Consider the following 27,348-nt stretch of genomic DNA (forward strand, 5'->3'; position numbering starts at 1 on the left):
ATTCGGACTTCTTTGCCCCTGAGCTAGGGCCCAGGACTTGCCCCTGCCAGGGTCTCTCTAAGGAAGCTTCCATTGGGGGAGAAGCTGTGCAGTAGTTTTGGATCTAGGAAGAGCTTCCTTCTCAGTCAGGGTAGCAGCCGGCCCCACACCCACACCCAGCTCTCCACTACTGTCTTATCATAACCCACACTCCTCTTCTGTTCAGCTTCCTGAACTGTTGAACCTATGCGAAGAGCCAGTCGGTGCGGAGACAGAACTCCAGAGTCCAGTTCTCCCAGCAGGGCACAGAGTAGGGAGGGACTTCATGTCCCCCATTGCCTCGAACTGGGACCCTGTGACTTACAGGAACTCCTCTGAGCTGGCTGTGGCTCACACCACTTTCTTGGCTCACACTGACCTCAGTGCCTGGCTAGGGATCTTTCTCCCTAAGGGTGGGTGGTATGTCTGGTTTAGGATTAGCTCCTAGGCTCCGTGGATGACACAGAAATGACAGGCTTGCCTGTGGGGACACCCAAGTAGCTGGTGGAGGAGGGGTTGACTCTCTCTGGAGATTCCTTTCCATGCCCTCTAGGCATCTTTTTTCTCTTTTCTTTTCTTTTCTTTTCTTCTGCTTTCTCTCCTCTCCTGTCCTCTCCCCTCCCCTCCCCTCCTTTCCTCTTCTCCTCTCTCTCTCTCTCTCTCTCTCTCTCTCTCTCTCTCTCTCTTTCTTCAGACATGTAATGTATGGGTGATATGGCTGAGGGTATGTCTTCACAGTACTATGTGCCTGATGCTTGTACAGGGCATCAGATCCCCTGGAACTGGAGTTAAGGATAGTTTCAACAGACTTGTGGATGCTGAAGTCCTCTGGAAGACCAACCATTCCTCTTACTGCTGAGCCATCTCTCCAGCCGGCATGTGTCTGTTTCTTAAACATCTCCCCGACTCTCCATGGCTGCACCCCATACCCTGTCCTTCTTCTGTACCACCTGGTCAGCACAGACTGGTGAGGCCAACTGTGTTCAGCAGCACAGACCCTGGCCTGGAGGCATGAAACACGGCACTGCTGTTTACAACCAGGGCTATTTATAGAGGATTCATGGCAAAAGAGCTATGTGGTTGCACAAATGTGGAAAATTCAGGTTTAAGCAGATTAAACCGTGTTCTTCACGGTGAAGTTGCTAAAGTCTGTAGGATGTTAGAGTGACCCTCCTGGAAGCTGAGACACACCAGCTGCATGGCCCGCACTCGAATGACCACAAAACCTTTGTTTCTCGGAACACCTTAGTAGAGTCGGTAACAGATAATTTCAGACATATTTAAATGATATATCTTTGAATATGTAATGTATGCCTGAGATTCAATAGGTTCTTAGTACTAAATTTGATAGGTTGTTGACCCTAGGCAGTGGCTAGAGAGACCAGTAGGCCTCTGTGTTTTCCTACAGCTAGTGGAGAACCTTGTGGTTCTGGACTGGCAAACTTCTTTAGGGGGAAGGGTGGGAGATATGGCTCAGCAGGGAAAGTGCTTGCTGCACTAGTATGAGTTCAGATCCCCAGGACCCACATAAAAAGCCATGAAGTAGGACCCCACTTTAATCTCAGCACTTGGGAGGCAGAGATGGGCAAATCTCTGAGTTTGAGGCCAACCTGGTTTATAGAGAAAGTTACAGGAGAGCCAGGGATAAATAGAGAAACTCTGTCTTGGTGGGGGTGGGGAGACATACATGACCACAAATGTCTATAATGTATCTTTAATTCGGGGGGGGGTACAGACCTCTGGCCTTCATACATGTACACACATGTACATACACATGAACATGTACATATGCATATAGTGGGAGAGAGAGAGAGAGAGAGAGAGAGAGAGAGAGAGAGAGAGAGAGAGAGAGAGAGAGAGAGTAGTTTGAGGCTGTGATCCTTGGAGCTGTCTGTCTGCAGGAAGAAAAGTCTGGGGGTAATCCACTAGGAGAGGAGGTACCCCAGAAGCCCTGGTTCATTCTCACTTCTCAGTGGAACAGACTTTCCCTGGAGTGAGTGCAGTGCGTAAAGAAGAAGGAGAAATGGATGGGCTTATTAGCTATCTGTTCTTGCATAGCAAATAACCTCCCTAAGCTTAGCAGCTTACAACAACGTCTCTCCTCTCTCTCACCTGGTTCTTGAGAATCTGGGACCTTGGCAGTGCTGAGCTGGTAGACTGGTTCAGTATCTCTCCCACAGATGGGGTCAAGGTCTCCGTGGGGCCCCGGGCATCTGGAGGTTGACATGTGCCTGAGGGGCTGCCTCCAAGTTTGCCCTGTGGGTCTGAGCTGCCCTTAGGTGCCACAATCACATCCACACAGGGCAGCAGAGTGTCTTCACAGCATGGCAACTCGTGGCCTCCACAGGGAACAATCCAAAAAGAAACAAGGGAAAAAATGATACCATCCTTGCTCGACCTAGTTTTGCCAGCCGTCACACAGGTGGTTTTGCCACATTCTTTTGTTTTCGAGCTGTTTTACATTATAGTATTTATGAAGAATAGTCAGCTCTTCATCCCTGTGGGCTCCACATCTGCCATGGTTCACCTTCATTGTCAACTCGCCAGGCTATGGTCCTATAAAAGCTTTCCAAGTAGTGTGATGGGCGGGGGAGGGGGGACCCACCCAGAACGTGGGCAGTCCCATCCCATGAGCTGGGGTCCCAGTCTGAATCAAAAGGGAAAATCACCTGAGCATTAGATTCATCTGCCTCTGCTTCCGGACTCTGACGGTGGGCACAACGTGACCAGCTACCTCACACTCCTGCCTACATTCCACCTTGATGGACTGTATCTCAAAGTGTGGGCCAGAAGAAGACTTCTTTCCTAGCTTGCTTTTGTCACTGCCATAAGAAAAGTAACTAGCATTTCAGCCAACCGTGGATACAAAATATTCAGGGAAAGCAAAAAGGCTATGTACATGTACATTCTAAGCACATGTTGACCTTTGCCTGTTTAAGGAGGTAATATACAGCATTGAGTAATCACATGGCATTTACCTTGTGTTAGGACTTGCACATAACCAGAAATGATTTAAAGTGAAAAGGAGGACTGTGTAGGTTCTGTGCAAGCACTGTGGAAAGCACTAGGCCACTTTATGCAAAGGTCTTGAACATTTGTAGATGCTAGAACATCTGGAATCTTCTTGCATGGATGGTGGTACTGTGGTTTGTATAGGTTTGTCTAACAAGATGTTGGAGGCGTGACACCAGTATTATGGTGCCGAGGTGGTGGGACCTTTAAGAGGTGGGGCCTAATGGGAGGAGTTGCATCATCAGGGACTTGGTTTTGCAAGGGATTCTGGTCTCCAGGGAGCCTGAATGAGATGTATAAGAACAAAGAAGGCTTCCCCAGTGTCTCCCAATGTGATACTTTCCTTAGATCTGCTCTTCCTGTTTCTCTGTTGTACCGTGACATAGCCAAGGGCCTCACCTGAGCTGGAACAGAAAGGTCAGGATCTGCCTGATCTTGGATGCTCAACCTCCTAACTGCTTGAGCAAAAGAAAACAATTTTTTTTTCTTTTAGGAGACTGTGTGCGTGTGCGTGTGCAAGCTCTTGGAGGTCAAAAAATGGTGCCGAGTCTCCTGGAACTCAGGTCCTCTGGGACTACAGAAATCACTGTGAAAGCTAAAATGTCTTTCCAGGCCCAAAGTTTTTTCTTTATAAAGAAACCACTCTCAGGCATTTTGTTAAAGAAGTGGGAAGCCAGCAGATACAGGTGGCGATATCACAGGGTTCCCAGGAACATCTTGCGTGAGTTCCCTGCTTCCACACCACCAGGGTGGCAGACACTGAACATCTCTTGGTCCCATGTGATGTATCAAATCCACAAATATCTCTGGAGAAACACCTCTGTGGGGCAAGGGGACTGGAATGGAATCTAGCCATACCATTTCATGTCTGCAAGCCTCAGTATCCCCGTATGTACCATTATCTACCTCCTATCGGCACAATGAATGGTGACCTGTAAACTCAGCAAGTGCAGAGTTTACCTGTTTACTGGGGAGGGCAAGGGGGCTCTTGGTGGTCACTGAAATCGAAGAACGGGCTGGAAGAAGGGATTTGTCCCCTTCACACAAAAGCTCTTGCAACCCCACAGAAAACTGTCTCAGCTTTAGTGTTTTCCCTGGGTAAGAAACCTTCTGTGAACATAACTAAGAATTTGGATCCATAGGAGTTTCCAGCCATTCCTAGGATTGAACTGTGACTTCAGAATGAAGTCAAGCACTCTTCTGCCTTTACTAATGTTACTCCGTGTTGCAAGTTGCCAGAGGGGGAGCCTCTATGCAGGGCTGCACCATGGTAGAAGGTTCTGACACCATGTCTATGTCAGTCTGAGAGGTAGCCCAGACATAACCTTCCACCAGGGGACAGAAGGTCAAAGCTCAAAGGATAGCAGACCCTAGCAAAACCAACTTAGATCCAGGAAATGACACTAGCTCAATGTGACATCAGCTTAGAGCTGACAGCATAGGCTCGGGGTGTCACGCCCATTCTTTGGTTATCCCTTGCCCATGGGAAGGCAAGGACCCCCAACTCCCATCCCATCCTATCCAGCTAGAGGCCTCTGCATGGAGGACACGTTCCCAGTATACCTCTGCACCAGCTAGGTGGATGACTGGGAAGAGGTCATGCTTTCTCACATGTAGATTTCCTCAGACCTCAGTGTGAATTGGTCTGTTGGAGGATTCAGCTCTGATCTGGCCACATCAGAGGATAGGGCGGGATCCTAGACAGCTTGGGTTGCTGTGGAGTTAACTACTGCTGTGTAACAAACCGTGCAGACATAGTGGCATGAATTAAAATGAATCTGTCACCGTGAGCAAGAGTCTGGGAGACGACAGGGATCAACCACACTGTGTTCACTTGGGGTCTGACCTGGTTAGGGTTGGATGGTGCCCGGGACCTGGCAATCTCAAATGCACTGTTGCTCATATCCAGCTTCTGTGTACAGAAAGCTCAGACATTCAGGGGTTCCTCCCTAGGATCTTCTCTCTAGGGTGAACAACCTTCTTCTGGATACTCGAAGCTCCTAAGGGAGGGTCCTAAGAGACACAGGCAGAAGCAGCATGAGAAGAACTCGAAATTTGCTGAATGTCATCACTAAGTCTCAAATCAAGGATGGCCATTGTGATGCGACCTTTAGGAATGAATATCAGCGAAGGAAAAGCCTTACCTGAGCATTGCAGGGCACTGACTCAACTGCCTGATTCTGCTGCCTGCAGGGCCAACAGGGATAAGGGCAAGCACTGCACCTTCAGCCAAACGGAGGCCTCCCTTGGTGGTGGCTTTTTAGATCACTAGATTTTCTACTTTTCCTATGAAGGCTAGAAAATCAATTTTCTTCAAGGAGAAGCTTTGAATCATTAGCTGGTGCAAACAAACAAACAAACAAACAAACAAACAAACCACCACCACCACCAACTGCAGAGGTTACACAAGTGCAGTCTGAGGTAACCAGCTTGTGCCTCCAGTGGCCTGGGAAGGTCAGCATGGGCTAGGAAAAGTGTTCACAAAGTACCCCCTTGCTTCCCTGAGTTGGTAGTGGAGGGATGTGGAAGAGAGGTCTTCATAGAAGAGGAGGCCATGTTTCGCCTGAAAGATTTTCCAATTGCACTGCATGGTTTTTGGAGGGTGTGGCAGACTTGTGAGGTCAAGTGCACAGAAAGCAGCTATCAACATCCACATTCTCCTGTGCTCTGCACATCTGCTGTCTGCCACCTCCCTCAGCAAAACATGCCTCCAAGGAAGACCTCAAGTCCAGCTCCATGGCAGCAAGCTCCCCAACCCCCACGGAGCTTTGCTCTATTATGGAGCAAAGGCCTGGGAAGCCCAAGGAGAGAGCTCTCACATCCCAGCACCAGCTGGCAGCCATGACAGGATTCCAGGTGATGACCTCACGAACCTGTGCTCTGTCATTACCATCCCCAGCACTGCCAGCCGGAAGAGCAGAACCTCCCACTTCAGTGTGACCTACTTCTGGCTCTGAAATCACACTCCTGGATTGCTGCCTCCTCCACTCCAAAGAACGTGTTTGTAGGGAGAGCACATTAAGGAGACTCCGCCCCTCACATCCCACTGAAAAGCAAAATCACACTGCAAGAGACCATAGCTAAGTGTGGGGGCTGGAGAGAAAGGGCAATGACTGCCACGGAGGCAGGGATTGCTCTCCGGGGAGTGGACAGACACACAGTGCCAAGGAATGAGGACGTGGGCTTCACTGCTCAGCTCTGTTCCTCAGACAAGGGGCTCAAAGGAGCATCACATTGGTGAGGATTCCCTATAGGAACAGAACCCCAATTGGATGAGTTTGTATTATGCAGCAATCATAATCGGTCAATATTTAGATTGGCTTATATGACAGACACAGTCCAGCAATGGCTGTCTTCATGCTATCAAGGTTGAAAACACAGTTGCTACTTCTCAGTCTACAAGGCTGGACACCTCAGCAGCCCCAGTCTAATCTGCTGCTAAAGGTCTGAGGAATCCTGGAGAGTCACTGGTGTTCTGTCCAAGGGAGATGGGTTCCAAGGTCAGCAGCAAAATAGGAGGGACATATTTACTAGCAAGAAGCCAAGGCAGTCTGGGAGTGGTGATATAGGCCTTTACTGTGAGTTTGAGTTTGAGGCCTACATACATGTGAATCTCCAGGGCTCAGTGTGTGTGTGTGTGTGTGTGTGTGTGTCTGTGTCTGTGTCTGTGTCTGTGGGTGTCTCTGTGTGTGTGTGTGTGTGTGTGTGTGTCTGTGTCTCTCTCTCTCTCTCTGTGTGTGTGTGTGTGTGTGTGTGTGTGTGTGTGTGCGCAAAGGCAGGCAGGCAGGCAGGTGACTTCCTCTGACCTCTTTCAGTCTGGGTTACTGCTGCTGACAGATACTGTCTACTCTGTGGGAGAACCTTCTCTCAGTTAACTCTTTCTGGGAACTCTTACACACCTGCCCAGAGGCCTTAGTTGACTCAAGAGCCAATCACGTTGATAACCAAGATGGGCATCACACAGTCAGAGCCCAAACTATATAATCTCATAATTCCTGTTCCAGCTTTCTGGTTTCAAAACTCTCAAGAGTGAATGTTCAGATATGGGGTCTGTAAAAGGCTTCGGTAGACCCTAATCCAGGCGTCATAAGGGAGGATGCTTGTGTTTGAATCTGAACCTGAATCCCCCCAGAGGCCTGGTGTGGAAGGCGTCCTGCCCACGAGGCGCCTCTGAGAGTTGGTGGACCTTTAAGAGGTGGAGGCTAGTAAGAGTTCTGTTACTTACTTTCTGGGGGTGTTGAAAGGAAGTGGGATCTGCCTCTTTTTTCTTCCTTCTTTGAGCCCCCGAGGTAAAAGGGATACTTGCCCCTCCCTTCCACCTTGATGTCCTGCTAGAGGGCCAGAGCAAAAGCGCTGGCTGACTACCTCCCAAAATGAGCCACCATGACGTATTTTCCCTGTATACATCGATTTACTGCAGAGATTTGTCACAGGGATAGAGAGCTGGCTGACAAAGGAAGGCTAGACACATGGGAAAACCCCAGCAGAGCACATGCACAGAGGACAGATCATGTGACCAGGTAACAAGAGGGCAGCTGTCTGCAAGCCAAGGAGAGTGGCCTCCCAGGAGCCAAACTTGTCAACACCATTGTCTCAAATTTCCAGTCCCTAGAACTGTAAGAAAGTAAATTTCAGTTATTTAAACTGTCCAGTATGTGGTGCTTTGTTACGGGAGCTCTAGAAAAACAATACAGACACCAACACATTTTGATTTTTTTTTTTTTAATTAGGACAAGTCAGCCGGTTTCCATTGCTGCTGCTGTGGTCAGGAAGTACAGAGCCAGATGACCAGGTGGAGTGACCACAGTGCGTAGAGTGAGGCCACATTTGAGGGGTATGACATCATATCAGGCTGGGAGTTGGGAGTGGTAAGTGAGGGGTATGGAGAGTTGGGGGCACAGAGAGTAGGGGGTGTGCAGAGTGAGGGACACTGAGAACGAAAGCATGGAGAGTGGGGGCATGGGGAGGGATATGGAGAGTGGGGGACATGGGGGGGATATGGAGAGTGGGGGGCATGGAGAGTGGGGGGCATGGAGAGTGGGGAGCATGGAGAGTGGGGGCATTGAGAGTGGGGGGCATGGAGAGTGGGGGCATGGAGAGTGGGGGGCATGGAGAGTGGGGGCATGGAGAGTGGGGGCATGGAGAGTGAGGGCATGGAGAGTGGGGGGCATGGAGAGTGGGGGGCATGGAGAGTGGGGAGCATGAGGAGGGATATGGAGAGTGGGGGCATGGAGAGTGGGGGGCATGGAGAGTGGGGGGCATGGAGAGTGGGGAGCATGAGGAGGGATATGGAGAGTGGGGGCATGGAGAGTGGGGGGCATGGAGAGTGGGGGGCATGGAGAGTGGGGGCATGGAGAGTGGGGGCATTGAGAGTGGGAGCATGGAGAGTGGGGGGCATGGAGAGTGGGGGGCATGGAGAGTGGGGGGCATGGAGAGTTGGAGCATGGAGAGTGGGGGCATGGAGAGTGGGGGCATGGAGAGTGGGGGCATGGAGAGTGGGGGGCATGGAGAGTGGGGGGCATGGAGAGTGGGAGCATGGAGAGTGGGAGCATGGAGAGTGGGGGGCATTGAGAGTGGGGGGCATGGAGAGTGAGGGGCATTGAGAGTGGGGGCATTGAGAGTGGGAGCATGGAGAGTGGGGGGCATGGAGAGTGGGGGGCATGGAGAGTGGGGGCATTGAGAGTGTGGGCATGGAGAGTGAGGGGCATGGAGAGTTGGGGGCACGGAGAGTCGGGGTCATGGGGAGGGAGGGACATGGAGAGTAGGGGGCATGGAGAGTTGGGGGCACGGAGAGTCGGGGTCATGGGGAGGGAGGAACATTAGTGAGTGAAGGGTATGGCGCATCTCTTGTGGAGAAGGGGATTCTCACCTCATAAAATGGGTTTGATTGCTCTCTAGATCCTTATATCCCAGCTCAGCTTCACAGCAATGGGTGACATCTGGGACACTTATCTTCTAAAGAGTGTGTGCTGGCAGTATATGTGCTCTGAACAGAGCTACAGGGTGCCTGCCTACACATCTGCCTTTCACTAAGGCACATTAAGGACATTTTTATTTTTAGATTTGTGTGTGTGGGAGTATGTATGTGTGCATATGTGTGTATGTGTGATATGTGTGTATATATGTATATATGTGTACATATGCATGTATGTGCGCATATGTGTGTATGTGTGATATGTGTGTATATATGTATATATGTGTGCATATGCATGTATGTGTGCATGTGTGTATGTGTGCATATGTGTATATGTGGGGGTATGTGTGTATGTGTGCACATGTGTGTATATATGTATGTGTATGTATATATATGTATATGAATGTATAGATGTGTTTGTGTGTATATGTGTGTATGTGTGTTTGTGTGTTTGTGTTTTTCTGTGTTTGGGTGTTTGTGTGTACATGTACATGCCCATGGAGGTCAGAAGAGGGCATTCTGTGGATGTTCACATGGAATGATCAGTACAGAAACAGAGGGAGGGGAATACTGATGTGTAGCTACCTTTCTCCTATTTCCCCTTTTATTCAGGCTGGAGCCCAGCACATGGCACGATGCCACCCACATTTAGAGTGAACCTTTTCTCCTCAGCCAAATCTCTATGGAAACACCCTCACAGACACATCCAGAAGTGTGCTTTCTAGATAACTGGAAGTGGAGTCAAGTTGACAATCAAGATTAGATCTCACCCCACCCAGTCCAGCTGGGTTCAGGCTCCAGACATTCCTGCACGGGACCCAGACTCCTGGGGAGGAGCACAGCCATGTAACAGTGACTAGTATCCACTCATGGTCAGGGCTGCCAGCTGCTCCAGATGTCCATGGTCAGGCTCCAGATGCCTGCCATCCCACGGTATGGCTTATGTTGAAGCTTCCTTAGTTCCTGAATGGCTTCCAAGCTTGGATCTGTGTCTTGGCCCCTGCTTCCCTGGTTACCCCCATCAGTGAGGAAAGTTGGGCTGATCACTAGGCACTGGGCCCATGAAGAGGAGCATATTGACATACGTGAGCACTTCCAAGAACAAAGCCCTCATGATAAGGGGAGCACTGCTGAGGGAACATTCTCCTCTGTTCTCACAAGGAGGGCATTGCCTAGGCCTGAACACATGGCCTTGCAATAGGAGCACACTTCCAAGGGGAGCACCACTGAGCACACCACCTCAGACTTGCAGCACACTGCTCAGGGGAGCACTCTTGGTGTCATTAAGCTCAGGGTTCCCAGGATCCATAGCACTTAGTGGTAGCCCTCAATTCTTCAAGGTGGTTGTAATTCACATAATGGGCTCCAAGTTCCAAACAAGGAGAAGGGGCAAGAGTCCTGACTTTCAGAGCTCTAGAAATGGAGGTAAGACTGGAAGAGATGTTCTCTGGGGCCCAGGGGGCAATAGCCACTAAGACACTGCCTCATATTGGAAGTCGGAAGAGCGGGGAACAGTTTCACATACCAATTCCCATCACAGGACAAGTGAGTAAGCAAGCGTGGGTGCCATGCTCAGTCAGGAATAAAAACACAGGCATCCACTGGTGTGGTTTCATTTGCATGGAAGCCAAGTGTTTGGGAGAATCCATACAAAGAGTATTAGTCAGTTTTCCATACTTGGAATGAAGTCCGTGAGCTGTGTGCTTTTTAACGATAGAAAAATTTCTAGCTCACAAATATGGAAGCTGAAAACCCATGACCAGGTGACCCCATCCATACCACTCCTCCTGAGAGCCCTCTTGGCTGGCAGCTGGTGTTGGGGGCAGTTAATGGAGGATGAAGAGGCCACACGGTAGGAAAGGGAAACAGAGCGAGGTGGGAGGGGCCAATCAGACTCCTGGAGACTTTACTTTAAAGGTCCCACCACCCACTGTGCTGGGTAGCGAGCCAGACCCAGGCTACAGGATGAGGATTAGTGAAGGTTAGTGAAGACAGGGTACTCAGGAGCTGTTAGCACAGGGTTTCATTGTGTGGTGATGGAGGAATACTTGAAGTAGACAGAGACAGAGAATGTGTGGCCCTGTGCGCATACTAGAAACCGCTGGCTGGACATTTTGAAGATGTGTGGACAGAGAGACATACTGTGGGACACATTGTGACATACTACAGCTTCCACAATGAGACGTTTTCTATGCTTTGGGGTTTTTTCTTCTTTCTTTCTTTCTTTCCTTCCTTCCTTCCTTCCTTCTTTCTTTCTTTCTTTCTTTCCTTCCTTCCTTCCTTCCTTCTTTCTTTCTTTCTTTCTTTCTTTCTTTCTTTCTTTCTTTCTTCCTTCCTTCCTTCCTTCCTTCCTTTCTTCCTTCCTTCCTTCTTTTCTTTTTTTGCTTGTTTTTTTATTTTGTCTATGGCAGTGGACATGGGAACAGTTTGGATGTTTCGTTGTTGTTGCTGTTTTTCACTTCAGCTGCTAAATAAGACATGTCATTCAGCAGTAAGCCTTTTTAAAACAACACCTCTTTTTATTAATTATTTTTGAGTTTCCCATCATGCACATATCTCCCTCATGTCTCCATCCCGTTGTATCTACCCTTCACCCTTGCAACTACCATTGACAAAATAAAATAAAAAAAAAAAAGAAGAAAGGAAGAAAGAAGAAAATATCTCATCGTGGAAGCTGTAGTATGTCACGATGTGTCCCACAGTATGTCTCTCTGTCCACACATCTTCCCTTGCAAATGTTCATGGGAATAAGACAGTGGTCTGGTTTGAGATCTCTGGTTCCTGTGACAGCATCAATATTGGTTCCTCACCGGAACCCTCCTGGTTATCCTGCTGTTGCCCTGAGTCATGGAGATCCTCCAGCATGGCTGGCCCTTTCATGCATACAAATATTTGCAGATGATACAAATTCTGGAGTGGACCAATTCAGAGCTTTGGGTCTGGGTCTGGGTGGTAGCTGATGTGATGAGCACAGTGGTTTCCTTTACCACCAGGGCAAGCTCTCCAGCACTGTTCTGGCTAAACCACCCGGTGCTGCCATTCAGCCACCGTGGCAGGAGACAGTCAGTTCTCCTGATCACATGCCCTCAGGGAGGGCTCAATCACATGCATGCCTCCCAGGCCAGCTCCACTGCTGCCTAGCAGAGGCTCAGTGCCCACTCTCCCAAGTGCTGCAGTCTGTGAGAGGCTGGGCTATCTTTCCTCTCACACACTCAGGGCTATCTCACCAAGTGCCTTCATCATCAAGGCCAGCTCTATCCTATTTCCCAGATGAGGAACAGGGCCTATTATCCTGAGTGCTTCAGCCAATGAGGAGGTAGGGTTAGCTCCTGGGCTCTCATGGCTTTGGAGTCAGCTCTCCTAACTACTGCAGGTGGTTACGGGACAGTGATCACCTCCACAATCACCTCACACTGGGGCCAGCTCTCACCTATCCCCCCTCCATCAGGGTCAGAGCTACTGTACTGCCTAGGTGAGGTGCAGGGGTCCGCTCTCCTGAGTGCTGCAGCCGGCAAGGGTCAGGGCCAGCCCTTCAGCTCTCAGGACCCCGGAGCCAGCTCTCTGGACTGCTAGAGGTGGCAAGAGGCGAAGGGGTGGGCGAGGCATTACCACGGCACCCATTCCACTTCACGGAATGGAAGGGAAGTCTCTTCCATGCTGCTCTTCTTGGGGCTGGCTCACCTGTGCCCCTAACACCAGGATCAGCTTGGCTGTGATCACCTCTTTCAGGGGAGGTGCAGGGCCTGCTCTCCTGAATTGCAGCTGCTGAGGGATGTTTGCCCAACCACCGGAGACAGCAAGGGGCAGGGGGGAGGGCATCACTCCCACACCCATGCCACCCCACAGCAGAAAAGTGGTGGGGTCAGCTCTCCCACACTCATGCCCTAGGGGTGGGCTCACCTGCACCGCACCCATGCCTCCAGAGCCAGCTCCATTGGGTTGCCCAGTTAGTGGGCATGGTCCACTCTTCCAAGTGCCTTCAAGAGACTGGGCCAGCTTTCCCACTTTCATATTCTTGGGACTGTCTCCCTCATGCCTTTACCACCAGGGCTCCTGTGCAGACCAGGCAAGGTGCAGAACCCACTCTCCAGAGCGCTACTGGGCCAGCTAAGTGACTCTCATGATGCCAGCTCTCTGGACTGTGAGAGTCGAGGCCAGGGGAAAGGCATATCCCTGCACCCAAGCCTCCTCTTGGCAGAAGAGTGGTGTGGAGTCCGTTCTTCCATGCTCTTGCCCTCAGGGTGGCTTACCTGCATCCCCACCCCTACCCCACCCCCACTCTGGATCAGCTCAGCTCTGCTGTCCAGGTTAGGCCCAGGGCCAACTCTCTTGAACGCTGCAGCTAGTGAGAGGAAGGCTTAGCCCTTCCACACTCAAGCCCAGTAGGCAGCTTTCCTGACTGTCAGAAGTGGGGAGTGGCAGAGGGTAACATCACCTCTGTGCCCATGATACCCCCCCACAGGCCAATGGCAGGGTCAGATCACACTCACGCCCTTGGACTGGTTCACCATCCCTCTCCGCTCGTCTCCCCCACCAGGGCCAACTCCACTGTCTGGGTGAGGCACAGGGTTTGCTCCCATGAATGCTGTCACTGGTGAGAAGTGTGAATAGTTCTCCAGGGCAACAGGCAGGGAGTAGGGCAGTCTATACAGCCCTTAAACACCCACATGGTCCCCCATGGCTGCCCTGACCAGGGTCCCCATGTTCTCCACTGTAATATAACTGTGGTAGTTTGGATATGCCCGGCCTAGGGAGTAGCACTATTAGGAGGTGTAGCCCTGTTGGAGTAGGTGTGTCATTGTGGGCGTGGGTTTTAAAACCCACATCCTAGCTGCTTAGAAGTCAGCCTTCCACTAGCAGCCTTCAGAACCTCACTCACAGCAGGCTACACCTCAGCACCTTAGAGCCTCTAGTTCCATTTCTCCTCAAGCTGATCTACTCTTTCTCTCGAATCTGCAGGCCAGAGTTTTTAAGAAGTGTATTTGTGACTGGCTATGGTAGGCCATGGCCATTAAGTCTCCTTCCCAGTCCTAAGCCAGTGTCCATTAGGAAATGATCACAGCTCAAATCGAGGCTGGAGGACTGGTCAATCCAGCCTTGCTGGGACTCTGAGGATGATGTCTGAGGACAGAGGGCCCACACCTCTTGGTGAATGCACACAGTTATGACTCATTCAGTTCTTCCCAAAGGACCATGACATGTCACTTGGGTGACCCTACTGTGGAAAAGGCAGCCAGCCAGGCTTTTCATGGTGGCTAGATGCAGTCCAAATTGACATTGAAATTCAAAATATTTTATGCCCTATGTCAGTAAAGTCCAGATCCATATCTCAGCATGTGCACTAGGAACCTGGCCTGGATACTCCTCTCTCTCTCTCTCTCTCTCTCTCTCTCTCTCTCTCTCTCTCTCTCTCTCTCTCCCTCTCCCTCCCCCCCTCTCTCTCTGTGTGCACATTGCACACCTATGTATATGCCGTGTGTGTGCACACGTTCATGTATACATGCATATGTACAGGTGTGCAGTCACATTTGCATTTAGAGGCTACAGGTCAACGTCAGGTGCTTCTCTCAGTTATTTTCCACCTTGTATTTTTAGAAATTTCTCTCACTGAATCTGGAACTCACCAATTTAGCTGAGTTAGCTAGCCAGTGATCTCTGAAGCACATCCTCCTCACCATTGGAATTACAGTTGTACCTCGTGCCAGGATTTTTTTTATGTGAGTGCTGAAGCTCGGCTGCAGGCCCCTCTGATTGCATGGCAAGGATTTAACCCATTGCCCATGGCCTCAGCTCTTGAGTTAACTTAACCAGGTTTATCTGGCAGAACCTACGACTTCATTCCTTGGCCTGTAGACATCTTTGAGGTCCCCCAGATAGCTAAGAGAGTAAACAACAAAAATGACTTCTGTCTGAGCGAATGAGTACTGGGGACCATCAGCGAGTGCCGCTCTCCTCATGACTTTAAGGCCATGACTCTAAGTCTTACTGTCATGAGAATGCTGTAGCATTTCACTAGTACTTAGCTTAACTCCCTGTGATTTAAACCATCAGTGTCTACCTCCAAAGATCTTACAGAACACAGTGACAATGCAAAAACTGAAAAAGTTCGCCTGGCCAAGTAACAGCCGATGAGCCACATGGAGTTTCCATTGAGAGAAGGCTTTGTGACAGTTGATCTAAGAAACACTGTTTCCTACCCTAGAAGGACAATCCCAGGCAGCTTGCACTCCTATGCTGGGAGCCAAGATAGTCTTCCTGAGTTTCCCCAGGGTACCAGAGACTCTCTGCTTATGCTATACGGGAACTGCTGGAAGGTATGGGACCTTAGGACCTCTGACCTCTACATGGGACATGATACCATGGCAACCAGACCTGAACGGACAGCAGGTGGCAGGCACCATGGATGGCGTGGAGCACCATGGATGGAGTGCGAGGGATCCCCTGGAGGTGAGGGGATCCCTACAGTGCTCAAAGTGTATGACATCCAGTAGCCTAGGAAGAGTTAGGCCAATAATGCTGAGCTGTAATTTCAGGGCAGAAGCATAGGCTTAGTGTCTTTTGGGGTTGGAGGTGCGACAGTTTGTAGAAGAGTGAGTATCCCTCTGGGCTCCTAGTGTGTGTGTGGGGGCGGGGGGGCTGACTCCTTGGTATTGTTGTAAAAATATAAAAATAAAAAAGTATGGTTTGTCTTTTACCCGCTAGGTCCGCACTGTGGTGCTCCAAGATATCTGCTAGATATCTTGGCGGAAACACATCCCAGCCGCACTTTCCTACACTCAAACTCTCACATAAAAGAACACAGAATACAATAATCTTAGATCCAATTGATAAGATATAATTGCCCACTAAAACATACAAAGCCCGGTACCATCCATCCCTTAGGAACATTGATAACAACCTGTAAATACACAGAGCGGAATCCTAACATCACCTGCCATGGCTTCTCACCCTCTCCTCCTCCTGTCTCTTCCTTTCTCCCCTAGTTCCTCCTCTTCCTTCAAACTTCTCTCCAGCCCACCTTCCTTCTCCTCCAATGACAGGCCTCCTTCTATCCTGTACCTGCCCCTCACCTGTACAGTACAAATAAAATGGGGAAGTGGTTCTGGTGAAGTCACCTGATTCCTGAGTACGTGACTAGGCTGCTGTCTTTGGGGCAGTGGACTTAGCATCCAAATACAGATAACTTCAGGGCAAACCACAACACCTTGGTGCATAAGGTGTAGAGACAGTGGGACCCTTAGGAGGTAGTCTAGTGGCAAGCCCTTACCTATCCCATGGGGTGCTGTCCTCAGAAGGGATTACAAGACAGCACTCTTGGGACCCCTCAAACAGTGAGTCTGTGGGAACACATTCATCCCTTGAGCAGCTCTCTTCCTTCTACACATGCTCCAGTGCCACTGTGGTGCTTCTGCTGACAGGCTGGACCAGCGTCCCTCAGCAGAACTCAGAGCTAACTAAACTTTCCCAAGTTAGAGAATCGTGTTGTCATACAGAAAACACACCACACAGAGGCATGATAATGCCTATGAATGGCTGCACTCATTACTCTCAGGAGGTGCTAGTTGTGCAGGTAACCAGGGACGCTCAGGACCCAGAGTGGGCTCTGCAAGGCCTGCTAAGTCTAGAGCTAAGAATTGTAGCTGACCACATCCCCCCACTCACCCATGCTGCACCTCCGTCCTCACCTTGCATCTCATGTCTCATTCTTCACACTTTCCAGGATCTGTGGCCACAGGAGGTAAAGGTCCAAACGTAAATTTGCTTCATGAGGCAGCTTGGGGTCAGACCAGACAAAGATGGCTGGCACTGTACCTCAGCTCCACACAGCGGGTACCACTGATTACGGCAGGTCCCATTATTAAGAGAGCACCCTGCAGCAGTGAGTCATGTGTGTATGTCAGAGACCACTCTGGGGAAGCCCACTCCTTGGCTACCTGCCTCTCACCCTGGAACTTCTCCCTTGGGCCTCTGCTCTGAGACTCTGATGACTTCCACCACAACACCTTCCCCACAGCTGAGCTGAAGCCAGCACCAGGCCCTAAACTTCTAGAACTCAGAGCTAAATGAACCTCTTTTCATACATGAGCCAGCCTTAGTTATGTCATTATAGTAAAGGAAAATGGACCGGGGTATCGTTTGTTTTCTTATTTATGTTTTTACTAGATATGTTGGTATGTGTGTGCTCGTGCATGTGTGTGTGTGTGTGTGTGTGTGTGTGTGTGTGTGTGTGTGTGCATGTATGTGCATATGCTCACGGGCATGCTCAACTGTGCTGGCAGGCATGAGTGGAAGCCTAAGGTTGAAGTTGGAATGTCTTTTGTACTTCTGTACCCTAATATTTAAGGCTGGGTCTCTTACTAAATGTGAAGCCTGGGATTTGGTTAAACTGTGTGGCTGGTGATCCTCTGAGATCTGCACATTTTTATGCCCTAGCACAGAGACTCCAGACACATCCTGCTCTGCTTGGATTTTACTTGGGTGCTGGAGATTTGAAATCAGATCCTCATGCTGTGTGGCAGACATTTTATCCATTGAGACATCTTCTTAGCTCTGCGTGTCTTTTCTTCTTTTTTGTTGAATATTTTATGTATTTACATTTCAAATGTTATCCCCTTTCCCCCCTCTCCCATCTTCCCTCCTCCTGCTTCTATGAAGATGCTTCCACTCCCACCCACCCACCTCAACACCCTGGAATTCCCGTATACTAGGGAAACGAGCCTTCACAGGACCAAGGGCTTCTTCTCTGCTACATATGCGGCTGGAGCCATGGGTTCCTCCATGTGTACTTTTGGTTAGTGTTTAGTCCTTGGGGTCCCCATGCTCAGTCCGATGGTTGGCTGCAAGCATCCGCCTCTGTATTTGTCACGCTTTGGCAGAGCCTCTCAGGAGACAGCTGTATCAGGCTCCTGTCAGGATGCACTTCTTGGCATCAGCAATATTGTCTGGGTTTGGTGGCTGTGTGTATATGGGCTGGATCCCCAGATGGGGCAAGCTCTGAATGACCTTTCCTCAGTCTCTTCTCCAAACTTTGTCTCTGTATTTCCTCATATGAATATAATTTTGTTCTTCCTTCTAAGAAGGACTGAAGCATCTGTGCTTGGGTCGTCCTTCCTTGTGAGCTTCATGTGGTCTGTGAATTGTATCTTGAGTGAATACCGTGTGTGTTCTTTTGTGATTGGGTTACCTCACTCAGGATGATATTTTCTGGTTCCATCCATTTGCCTGAGATATTCATGAAGTCATTGTTTTTGATAGCTGAATAGTACTTCGTTGTGTAAATATACCACATTTTCTGTATCTATTCCTCTGTTGTGGGACATCTGGGTTCTTTCCAGATGTATGTCTTTTCTTAACCTTTTATTTTCAACTCTTCTCTCACCTTGTGTTTCAGAAATCTTTCAAAAAAAACATACAACCACATGTTAAAAATTTTAGTTTCAATTATATCTTTGTCTTTTAGTTGGAATACTTTATATGTATAATTAACTAATTATATAAATTTAATTATTGGTATAGTTGGGCTAAAATCTGTCCTTGAAATTTATTCTTTGACTCTCTTTACTGAGATTGTATATAGGGGCTAGAGAGATGGCTCAGTGGTTAGGAGCACTGGCTGCTCTTCCAGAGGGCTTTAGTCCAATTCCCAGCAACCGCATGGTGGCTCACAACCATCTGTAATGGGATCTGATGCCCTCTTCTGGCACACAGGTGTACATGTAGATAAAACACTCATAACATAAAATAAATAAAAATAAATCTTTTAAAAAATTATATATATAATATATTATATATGTATATATTCCTCTTCAGAGCTTTCTTCCACCTTTCAGAGAATATCTTGAAATTCTTACTATATGTAAAGTTAAGAATTATAGTTATACCCGCGGATCCCGGCCCGGAGCAGCTCTCTGCTCCCAAACCCCGTGGGAGAGAGACCTCACCGCCTGATCAGGTGGGCACTCCTGAGGCTGCAGAGCGGAGGAGACCACCTACACTGCCCACCCCTGCCCACATCCCTGGCCCAAGAGGCAACTGTATAAGGCCTCTGGGTTCCCGTAGGGGAGGGCCCAGGAGCCGCAGGACCCCTGCGCCTGAGACACCGCCAGAACCTGAAGGAAACAGACCGGATAAACAGTTCTCTGCACCCAAATCCCGTGGGAGGGAGAGCTAAACCTTCAGAGAGGCAGACACACCTGGGAAACCAGAAGAGACTGCACTCTGTGCATATCCAGACGCCAGAGGAAAACACCAAACGTCATCTGGAACCCTGGTGCACGGAGGCTCCCGGAAAGAGCAGCGCAGATCTTCCCGGTTGCTGCTGCCGTGGAGAGGACTTAGGCAGTACCCCACGAGCAAACTTGAGCCTTGGAACCACAGGTAGGACCAACTTTTCCCCTGCAAGAAACCTGCCTGGTGAACTCAAGACACAGGCCCACAGGAACAGCTGAAGACCTGTAGAGAGGAAAAACTACACGCCCGAAAGCAGAACACTCTGTCCCCATAACTGGCTGAAAGAAAACAGGAAAAAAGGTCTACAGCACTCCTGACACACAGGCTTATAGGACAGTCTAGCCACGGTCAGAAATAGCAGAACAAAGTAACACTAGAGATAATCTGATGGCGAGAGGCAAGCGCAGGAACCCAAGCAACAGAAACCAAGACTACATGGCATCATCGGAGCCCAATTCTCCCACCAAAGCAAACACGGAATATCCAAACACACCAGAAAAGCAAGATCTAGTTTCAAAATCATATTTGATCATGATGCTGAAGGACTTCAAGAAAGACATAAAGAACTCCCTTAGAGAACAAGTAGAAGCCTACAGAGAGGAATCGCAAAAATCCCTGAAAGAATTCCAGGAAAACACAATCAAACAGTTGAAGGAATTAAAAATGGAAATAGAAGCAATCAAGAAAGAACACATGGAAACAACCCTGGATATAGAAAACCAAAAGAAGAGACAAGGAGCTGTAGATACAAGCTTCACCAACAGAATACAAGAGATGGAAGAGAGAATCTCAGGAGCAGAAGATTCCATAGAAATCATTGACTCAACTGTCAAAGATAATGTAAAGCGGAAAAAGCTACTGGTCCAAAACATACAGGAAATCCAGGACTCAATGAGAAGATCAAACCTAAGGATAATAGGTATAGAAGAGAGTGAAGACTCCCAGCTCAAAGGACCAGTAAATATCTTCAACAAAATCATAGAAGAAAACTTCCCTAACCTAAAAAAAGAGATACCCATAGGCATACAAGAAGCCTACAGAACTCCAAATAGATTGGACCAGAAAAGAAACACCTCCCGTCACATAATAGTCAAAACACCAAATGCACAAAATAAAGAAAGAATATTAAAAGCAGTAAGGGAAAAAGGTCAAGTAACATATAAAGGCAGACCTATCAGAATCACACCAGACTTTTCGCCAGAAACTATGAAGGCCAGAAGATCCTGGACAGATGTCATACAGACCCTAAGAGAACACAAATGCCAGCCCAGGTTACTGTATCCTGCAAAACTCTCAATTAACATAGATGGAGAAACCAAGATATTCCATGACAAAACCAAATTTACACAATATCTTTCTACAAATCCAGCACTACAAAGGATAATAAAGGGTAAAGCCCAACATAAGGAGGCAAGCTATACCCTAGAAGAAGCAAGAAACTAATCATCTTGGCAACAAAACAAAGAGAAGAAAAGCACACAAACATAACCTCACATCCAAATATGAATATAACAGGAAGCAATAATCACTATTCCTTAATATCTCTCAACATCAATGGCCTCAACTCCCCAATAAAAAGACATAGATTAACAAACTGGATATGCAATGAGGACCCTGCATTCTGCTGCCTACAGGAAACACACCTCAGAGACAAAGACAGACACTACCTCAGAGTGAAAGGCTGGAAAACAACTTTCCAAGCAAATGGTCAGACGAAGCAAGCTGGAGTAGCCATTCTAATATCAAATAAAATCAATTTTCAATTAAAAGTCATCAAAAAAGATAAGGAAGGACACTTCATATTCATCAAAGGAAAAATCCACCAAGATGAACTCTCAATCCTCATCTTCGGTTGGTTTATATACAAGTGTGCAATTTCTAGGCTTGAAAGTAAAATGATGCTATCTGGTGCTGGATAGAGGAGCCTTATTTTTTATTATGGCAGCTTGCTATTTTTGTAACATGGTGATTTGGTTGAACACAATAAATACAGTAGTAACTGACAAAAAAAAGAATTATAGTTATAGTTACATATCAGTGTGCACACTAATTCTTAGTACATTTATAAACCGTGAGCTCAACACTTCACCTTCCCCCATAGTGAAGGAGGACCTCAGCCTTTCGAGCTCTGGCCGTGCTCTTGGTGAGGTGCTTTCTTTTGTGAGAATTGCTCTATCAAAGCTGTGGCTGTCTCAGCCACACTACAGGCTGTTATCACCAAGTTTCAGTCCACATCCTCACAGCACCTCTTTGGCCTTTGATCCTTCCACTTTGGGCCTGCCTTTAAGACCGTTCTTAAGGGTTGGGGGTTTAGCTCAGTGGTAGAGCGCTTGCCTAGCAAGCACAAGGCCCTGGGTTCGGTCCCCAGCTCCGAAGAAAAAAAAGAAAAAAAAAAAAAGAAAAAAAAAAGAAAAAAAAAAGACCGTTCTTAAGAAAAGATATTCCTAAACCCTGCGCTCTCTGTCTCACCTTCTTCTCGGAAGCTCTTTTCTCTGCAGCTCTGCAGTGATGCTTACTTTCAGACCCTGGCAGCTGCACACCACGCCCCCCCCCCCCCCCCGTGTTTATCACCACGCCTCGAATACCTGGTCTGGTGTCTTTGGCTGGTGTCCAACATGGTTTCTCAGTCACCGTCCTGACTCAGTTGTACCCTGAGGGTGCCAGCCTTCGTGGGCGTCCTAACTCCCTCCTGGGTAGCCTGGGAGCCTTGATTGTCCCTTAGGAACAACAGTGGTTCAGAGGCTCAGGCGTTCCTGTTTTTCCTAACTAACATATTCCATAGGATGCCATGGACGTTTGTGTAAGTTATGTCTTGCCCAAAATCAGTCTACAGTCCAGGATGCAAGGGACTCGTGAAGTTAAGGCTGTCTGTTTTTCTAATTCACATTAAGGTTCTACGTGGGCAATACATTAGTGTCTGGGGCCCCTTGTTGGAGCGGGTCGTCGTTGTGGATATGACAGTATTAGTAGACCCAGCAGGGTTCCTGGATCTGAGGACTTAACCATTGCCCAGAACTCCTGAGAGGCTCCTAGGAAACTCACCCAGTGGACATCTGCCTGGAGTTCTGGTCCACGCTGGGAACCGGTCCTAACTTTCGCTCCTCTCTGTCCTCTACTGTCCAGTGCCGACACTCAGGATGAAAACCAGGCACGGAAAGGACATGGCGGCTGCCAGCTGGGCTTCTTGCTCCCCCCTGGGCTTCCAGGGCTATGGGGAACTGGCAGGCTGCGGTGCCGGGGAAAACACATTGTTTGGGGGCGTTGCGGATACAGTACAGGATATTTTTAGCAGATTGTTCTGACTTAGTGAAAAACCTGAAAGATAGTGTTGATGAGCCCCTTGTTTTAGCTCCGCAGATGGCTGGGCTATAATTAGCTGCTTGTTTCTGGGCGACTCTACAGTTCTGTAAGAAGACACCTTGCGGGGTGCAGCGCGCATGGCGGGAGGGTGCCTTCGTGGTTTAATTTGGGGCTCAATCTTTTTACTCTTTACTCTCAAGCATTAACTGTGTTTGTGACAAAAAAAAAAAAGTAAGTGATTCACAGGTTTTTCTAGCTAATCTCAGCTTGGAGAGGTCCGAGGCTGGCCCCTTTGTTTTCTGATTTGGTGACAAGCTGCCAGCCACCCTCCTCCTCAAAGGTGCTTCTGGGACCTGCGGCCAAGCCAGGGTCTCTGTGCTCACCTGCCCTGCCCTTTCCTTTCCAACAAGGCTTTCATTTGTGCTCACGTGTTTATGTGTGAGACGCTGGGCCTGTCCCATCTCTTGCTCTTCACACTTCCCAGGGAAGGGGCTGTAGCTTTTCTATTCATGATTATTTTGGTGCTTAAAATGGGGCCACATGCCTTTAGTCACCAGCTCTCTCTCCTTTGTTCCCTGACCTATGGGCTCCCTGAAACAGGACCAGAGTTGGATCTTTTTCTGTTGAGTTCATTTCCTCATTCGACGAGAGAATTAGTGAAGCATGCTCTGTGCACAATGCATGAGACAGGGAAGACGCAGATGAGACCGAGAGAGATGAGCCAGATGAAGCAGAAGGCAGGAGCCAGCCACTCTACTCTTATGGCTGGGATGGGGCTAAAGATACCGTCCCGGGCAGGAGTGGCCTCTTACTGCCACAAGCTGACTCCCAAGGCCCTGCCTTCAGAGAGACTTGTCACATAAGGCAGAGATATGCTGACCTGCTTCCTATCACTGTCACAAATGTCCAAAGTGACAAACTTATCAAGGGCATAGGCTTCTTAGCTTGTGGATTTGGCCCTGTTTTGGTGTGTCACTGACGGGTGTGTGGTAGAGCAAACACTTCGCCTCACTGAGGGAGTACAAGAGAGTGAGGTTCCAACAGTCCTCAGAATCCCAGGGACTCCAAAGGCTTCTCTTGGCCTCTCACCTCATAAATACTCCATAACCTCCCACCGCACCGATGGGCCAAGCATTTACCTTACTGATCTTCAGGGGATGCACAAGGCCTCAACGCCATTGAGAAAGGAGGTGTGCCACTTCCAAGTTTGACTTGTGTCTTGTTTTCTCTTGCTGTGATAGAACCCCGTGACCAAAAGTGACATGGGGAAGAAGAGGTCTGTTTCAGCTTATATCTTACAATTCAGGTTCCAGGGGAGGCCAAGGCAGGAACCTGGAGGCAGGAACCGGGAACCGAAGCAGAGGCCATGGAGGAATGCTGCCTACTGGTTTGTTTTCTGTTGGCTTGCTCACCTTGGTTCCTTACCAAAAAAAAAAAAAAAAAAAAATCCAAGCCCATCTTCCCAGGGGTGGCATTGCCCACTGTGGGCAAGGCCCTCCTATATAAATCATTAACCAAGAAAATGTCCCCCAGGGTTGCCTACAAGCCATTCTGATGGGTGCATTTTCTCAGTTGAGGTTCCTCTTCCCAAATGTCTGTAGCTTGTATAAAGTTGACAAAAAAAAATACCCAACAACAACAAAACAAAAACAAAAACAAAAAACACAACCAAAAAATAGAAAAACAAAAACCAACCGACCAACCAACAACAAAAAAGACAAAAACAAAACACACACACACACACACACACACACACACACACACACACACACACACACATACCTCAAAAGACTAACCAGAAGGGATTGTAAAGGTACCATGCTGCACCCTATGTTTATACTGCTGTCAGCTTCTACCTCTGTCTGGTGACTCGCCCTGAGAGAAGCTAGGTTAACAGCAGTCATTGAAGGCCCATGGGATGAGGCGCTGCCTCCCTCCTGTAGCCAGCCGTGGGTATGGCTTGAAGGCAAGACCTCATCCACTGTGCCTGTCACCACCAGCTTGATAACCACCAGGATGGTCTGATGGCCAGTCAGTCAGAACTGCTAGCTGAACTGTTCCCAGTCCCCTCCCCCCACCACCGAGGCCAGGCGAGCTGAGCATGTTTGCTTTTCTAAGTTGTCAGACTTTCGGTTGACAGATAACAGGCACACCATACAATCTGGATCCTGCCATTACCTGAGTCAGGGCTGGGGGCTCAGTCACCCTCCCCATAATCTGTTGTCCCTCTGCCTCTCCTCCCTCCAGCATCGTTTCCTCTTTCCTCTGCAGGCTAGTTGTCAGCTCTTATCAACACAAACTGCTGTGTAGCCAGCATCCACCAAACTGAGGAGTAACCAAAGCCATAGGGAATCATGGAAGCCAGAGAGTCTCAGAGCTCTGTCCCCTGCCTAAGATAGAAGCATGGTCTTGTTGACATTTGCGACAATGGCTATGCCTGGTTCCTAAAAGAGGCAGGACCCTCTATTCCTCTCACAAAGCTATGCCCTAACTTACTCCTCCAAACCACTAAAGCCCATTTCTCCCTTCATACCCCAGCACTTGGGGACTGGTGTTCTAGAAGGTTTTTCCCAATGGTCAATGCAGCTGCTGAAGCTACGTGAGAGATCAGGCCTCCAGGAATCCCACGGGGTAGAGTGCTATATGCCAGTTCTTCAGGTCACCTGTGTCCCCCAGCAGGTAGGCGCTACCCATTCCTATGGCACACCCCATTCTTCCACACTGCAGCACGTGGAGAAAGTGTTCTTTCCTTTTGTGCTTTAGAACGGTGTACCACACAGAGAGTGCACGTCCCTACACTAGACCCAGTGTGACATGGCTGCTCTTCGCTTGTCTCTCATTCCATAGATTCCCCATCACATAAAAACAGGGCACAGTAGTGCAGGCCTGTAAGCCGGTGCTGAAGAGAGGGAGACAGGTAGATCTCTGGAGCTCACGGACAGGCTAGCCTCGTTGATTAATGTGCTCCCAGATCCGTGAGAGACCATGAGGATCTTGCTCACTGTGGAACTCTGACCCAGCCTGCCTGCCTACAGTTCAATCCCCAGCAGTGCGAAACAAACAAAATAACCCCTAACTTCTTGGATCAAGGAGATGGTTTAGTGGGCAGAGCATTCGCCATACTATATGAGACCTATAGTCTCCAACACCAACACGATTGTTGGGTGAACATGATGGCATGTCTGTAATCCCAGTGAGAATGTCTGGCCTTGACATACACATGCACCACATATATGTGTCCACACATGGAGACATAGATGCCCTCTCCATACAAAAATGTAAAGAGTTTTTGAGGAAGACACCTGATACTGACTTTTGGCTTCCACATACCCATACATACACGTGCACACACATATGTGCCTACACATTGAGACATACAAGTACAACACACACACACACACACACACACAGAAATTTTTAAAAAATGGAGAGTGACATATGTTATGTGATACTGACCTTGGGCCTTCACGTACATGCATACCCTTGTTCAAATGTGTACATAGACAACTGTAGGGAGGGAAGGAAGCTATGAATGAATGAATGAATGAATGAATGAATGAATGAATGAATGTGTACTGTTGGCATTGGCATGGCCATTTCAAGGCCAGACCCACAGGGAGTTGTAAGGCCTTCTCCCCAGAATGAGCCTAAGAGGGAAATAGTAGCGCCTTCCTTATAGATCCCAGTGTGAGTGTTGATAGTATGTGAGAGAATGTCTAGCATCGTCTTCTCCCCCATGGGCTGTTTATAGTCTCAAGACTGTTTGGGCAGAGACTGCTCCTACTGGGGTTAGCTAGTCCTGTTTCCTTGATCCAGCTGTACACCATAAACCCTGCCTCCTTGTTAGCCACATGCACTAATCCACCTCTCTGCTCAACTCTGTAATAAGCACACTAAACTGGGGTGCTACAGCCTCTCCAGCAGCGATCTGAGGCCACCAGATCCCAGCTTTCTGATAACGTGTCTGTCTCTCTTTGGCCCATCCTGAAGTTGCACTGGAGGTGGGATCCTACGCACACGCACATGTGCGCGCGCGCTCATACACACACACACACACACACACACACACACACACACACACACACACACACACACCTTTAAATAATTATTCCTGAAACCACAGGACTACATTACTGTGTAGGACTGTGTAGGACTACATTACTATGTAAGATGAAGGGCTGCCTCTCTTTTAGCAGCTATTTGACGTCACAATCCTGCCTCCTTTCTGTTTTCTGTCATCATCTTGGGTTAATTCACAGTCAGTGATACATGACCGAGATGCAATGTCATGCTCACTGCACAGCCAGGGCTGAGCCTCTTACACACAGTGGCTACCTCTCTCCTCAGTGCCATTCACTCAGCTCTGATTGTCCCGGTGCTAGCTTCCCTAAGAATCCATCCCCTGTCAGTCACCTGCCAGTTGCTCAGGCTGACATGAAAGCGTCCTTGCAGGCTTCCCTCTTGGCCTTTCACTTCCTGTTCTGTTGGGGCTTCTCTGCTCTCTCCGTCCTCTGTGTTCCCTGCTGCCTGCACCCTGGGCTCCCCTTTTATGAGTTTACTGTTTTCATGGGCAAGCCTCCAGTGTCCCCAGAGAGATCTTAGAGTCACCTAGAAACAGTGAAAGGTAATTACAGTAAACTGTCGGCCTGAAAGACAAATATTGCATTTTCTCTTGTTGGTGGGTTACACTTTGAAGCTTCACAAGCTCATGTGTGTACAGACAAAAGGAAGGCAGAAGTGAAACTGTCCAGGGGATGAAGGGACTATGAGGAGGGGAGTGAGAAAGGAAGGCAGTGTGGCAAAGGGGTGTGCTAATGACATTATATATGGATATATCATATATTATACATCATATATCACATATCATCAATCAT

At 48.7% G+C, this 27,348-nt stretch overlaps 2 long non-coding RNA genes across 5 annotated transcripts in view; one reads left to right on the forward strand and one right to left on the reverse strand.

Annotated features, from left to right (window-relative positions):
- Nucleotides 1-21,179, forward strand: part of LOC148007698 (uncharacterized) — a 48,460-nt gene extending 27,281 nt beyond the window's left edge. For both annotated transcript variants that reach the window (XR_015646847.1, XR_015646846.1), the window contains 2 exons: nucleotides 7,761-7,898; nucleotides 18,755-21,179. This is a non-coding gene — a long non-coding RNA (uncharacterized LOC148007698). The remainder of the gene's footprint in view (nucleotides 1-7,760; nucleotides 7,899-18,754) is intronic.
- Nucleotides 15,761-26,996, reverse strand: LOC134485125 (uncharacterized). Of its 3 annotated transcripts, none has more exons than XR_015646856.1 (3): nucleotides 22,217-22,332; nucleotides 19,138-19,339; nucleotides 15,761-18,339 (listed from the first exon to the last, which is right to left on the reverse strand). It is a non-coding gene; the product is annotated as an uncharacterized LOC134485125 (long non-coding RNA). The 3 variants fall into 3 exon arrangements; XR_015646858.1 differs by lacking the exon at nucleotides 22,217-22,332 and adding an exon at nucleotides 26,888-26,996 and having other exon boundaries at nucleotides 15,762-18,339; XR_015646857.1 differs by having other exon boundaries at nucleotides 17,103-18,339; nucleotides 21,760-22,332.
- Nucleotides 26,997-27,348: the final 352 nt, after the last annotated feature.

Source organism: Rattus norvegicus, chromosome 1 (assembly GCF_021556685.1).
Source record: "Rattus norvegicus strain SHRSP/BbbUtx chromosome 1, alternate assembly SHRSP_T2T, whole genome shotgun sequence".
In the NCBI taxonomy this organism is placed as follows: domain Eukaryota; kingdom Metazoa; phylum Chordata; class Mammalia; order Rodentia; family Muridae; genus Rattus; species Rattus norvegicus.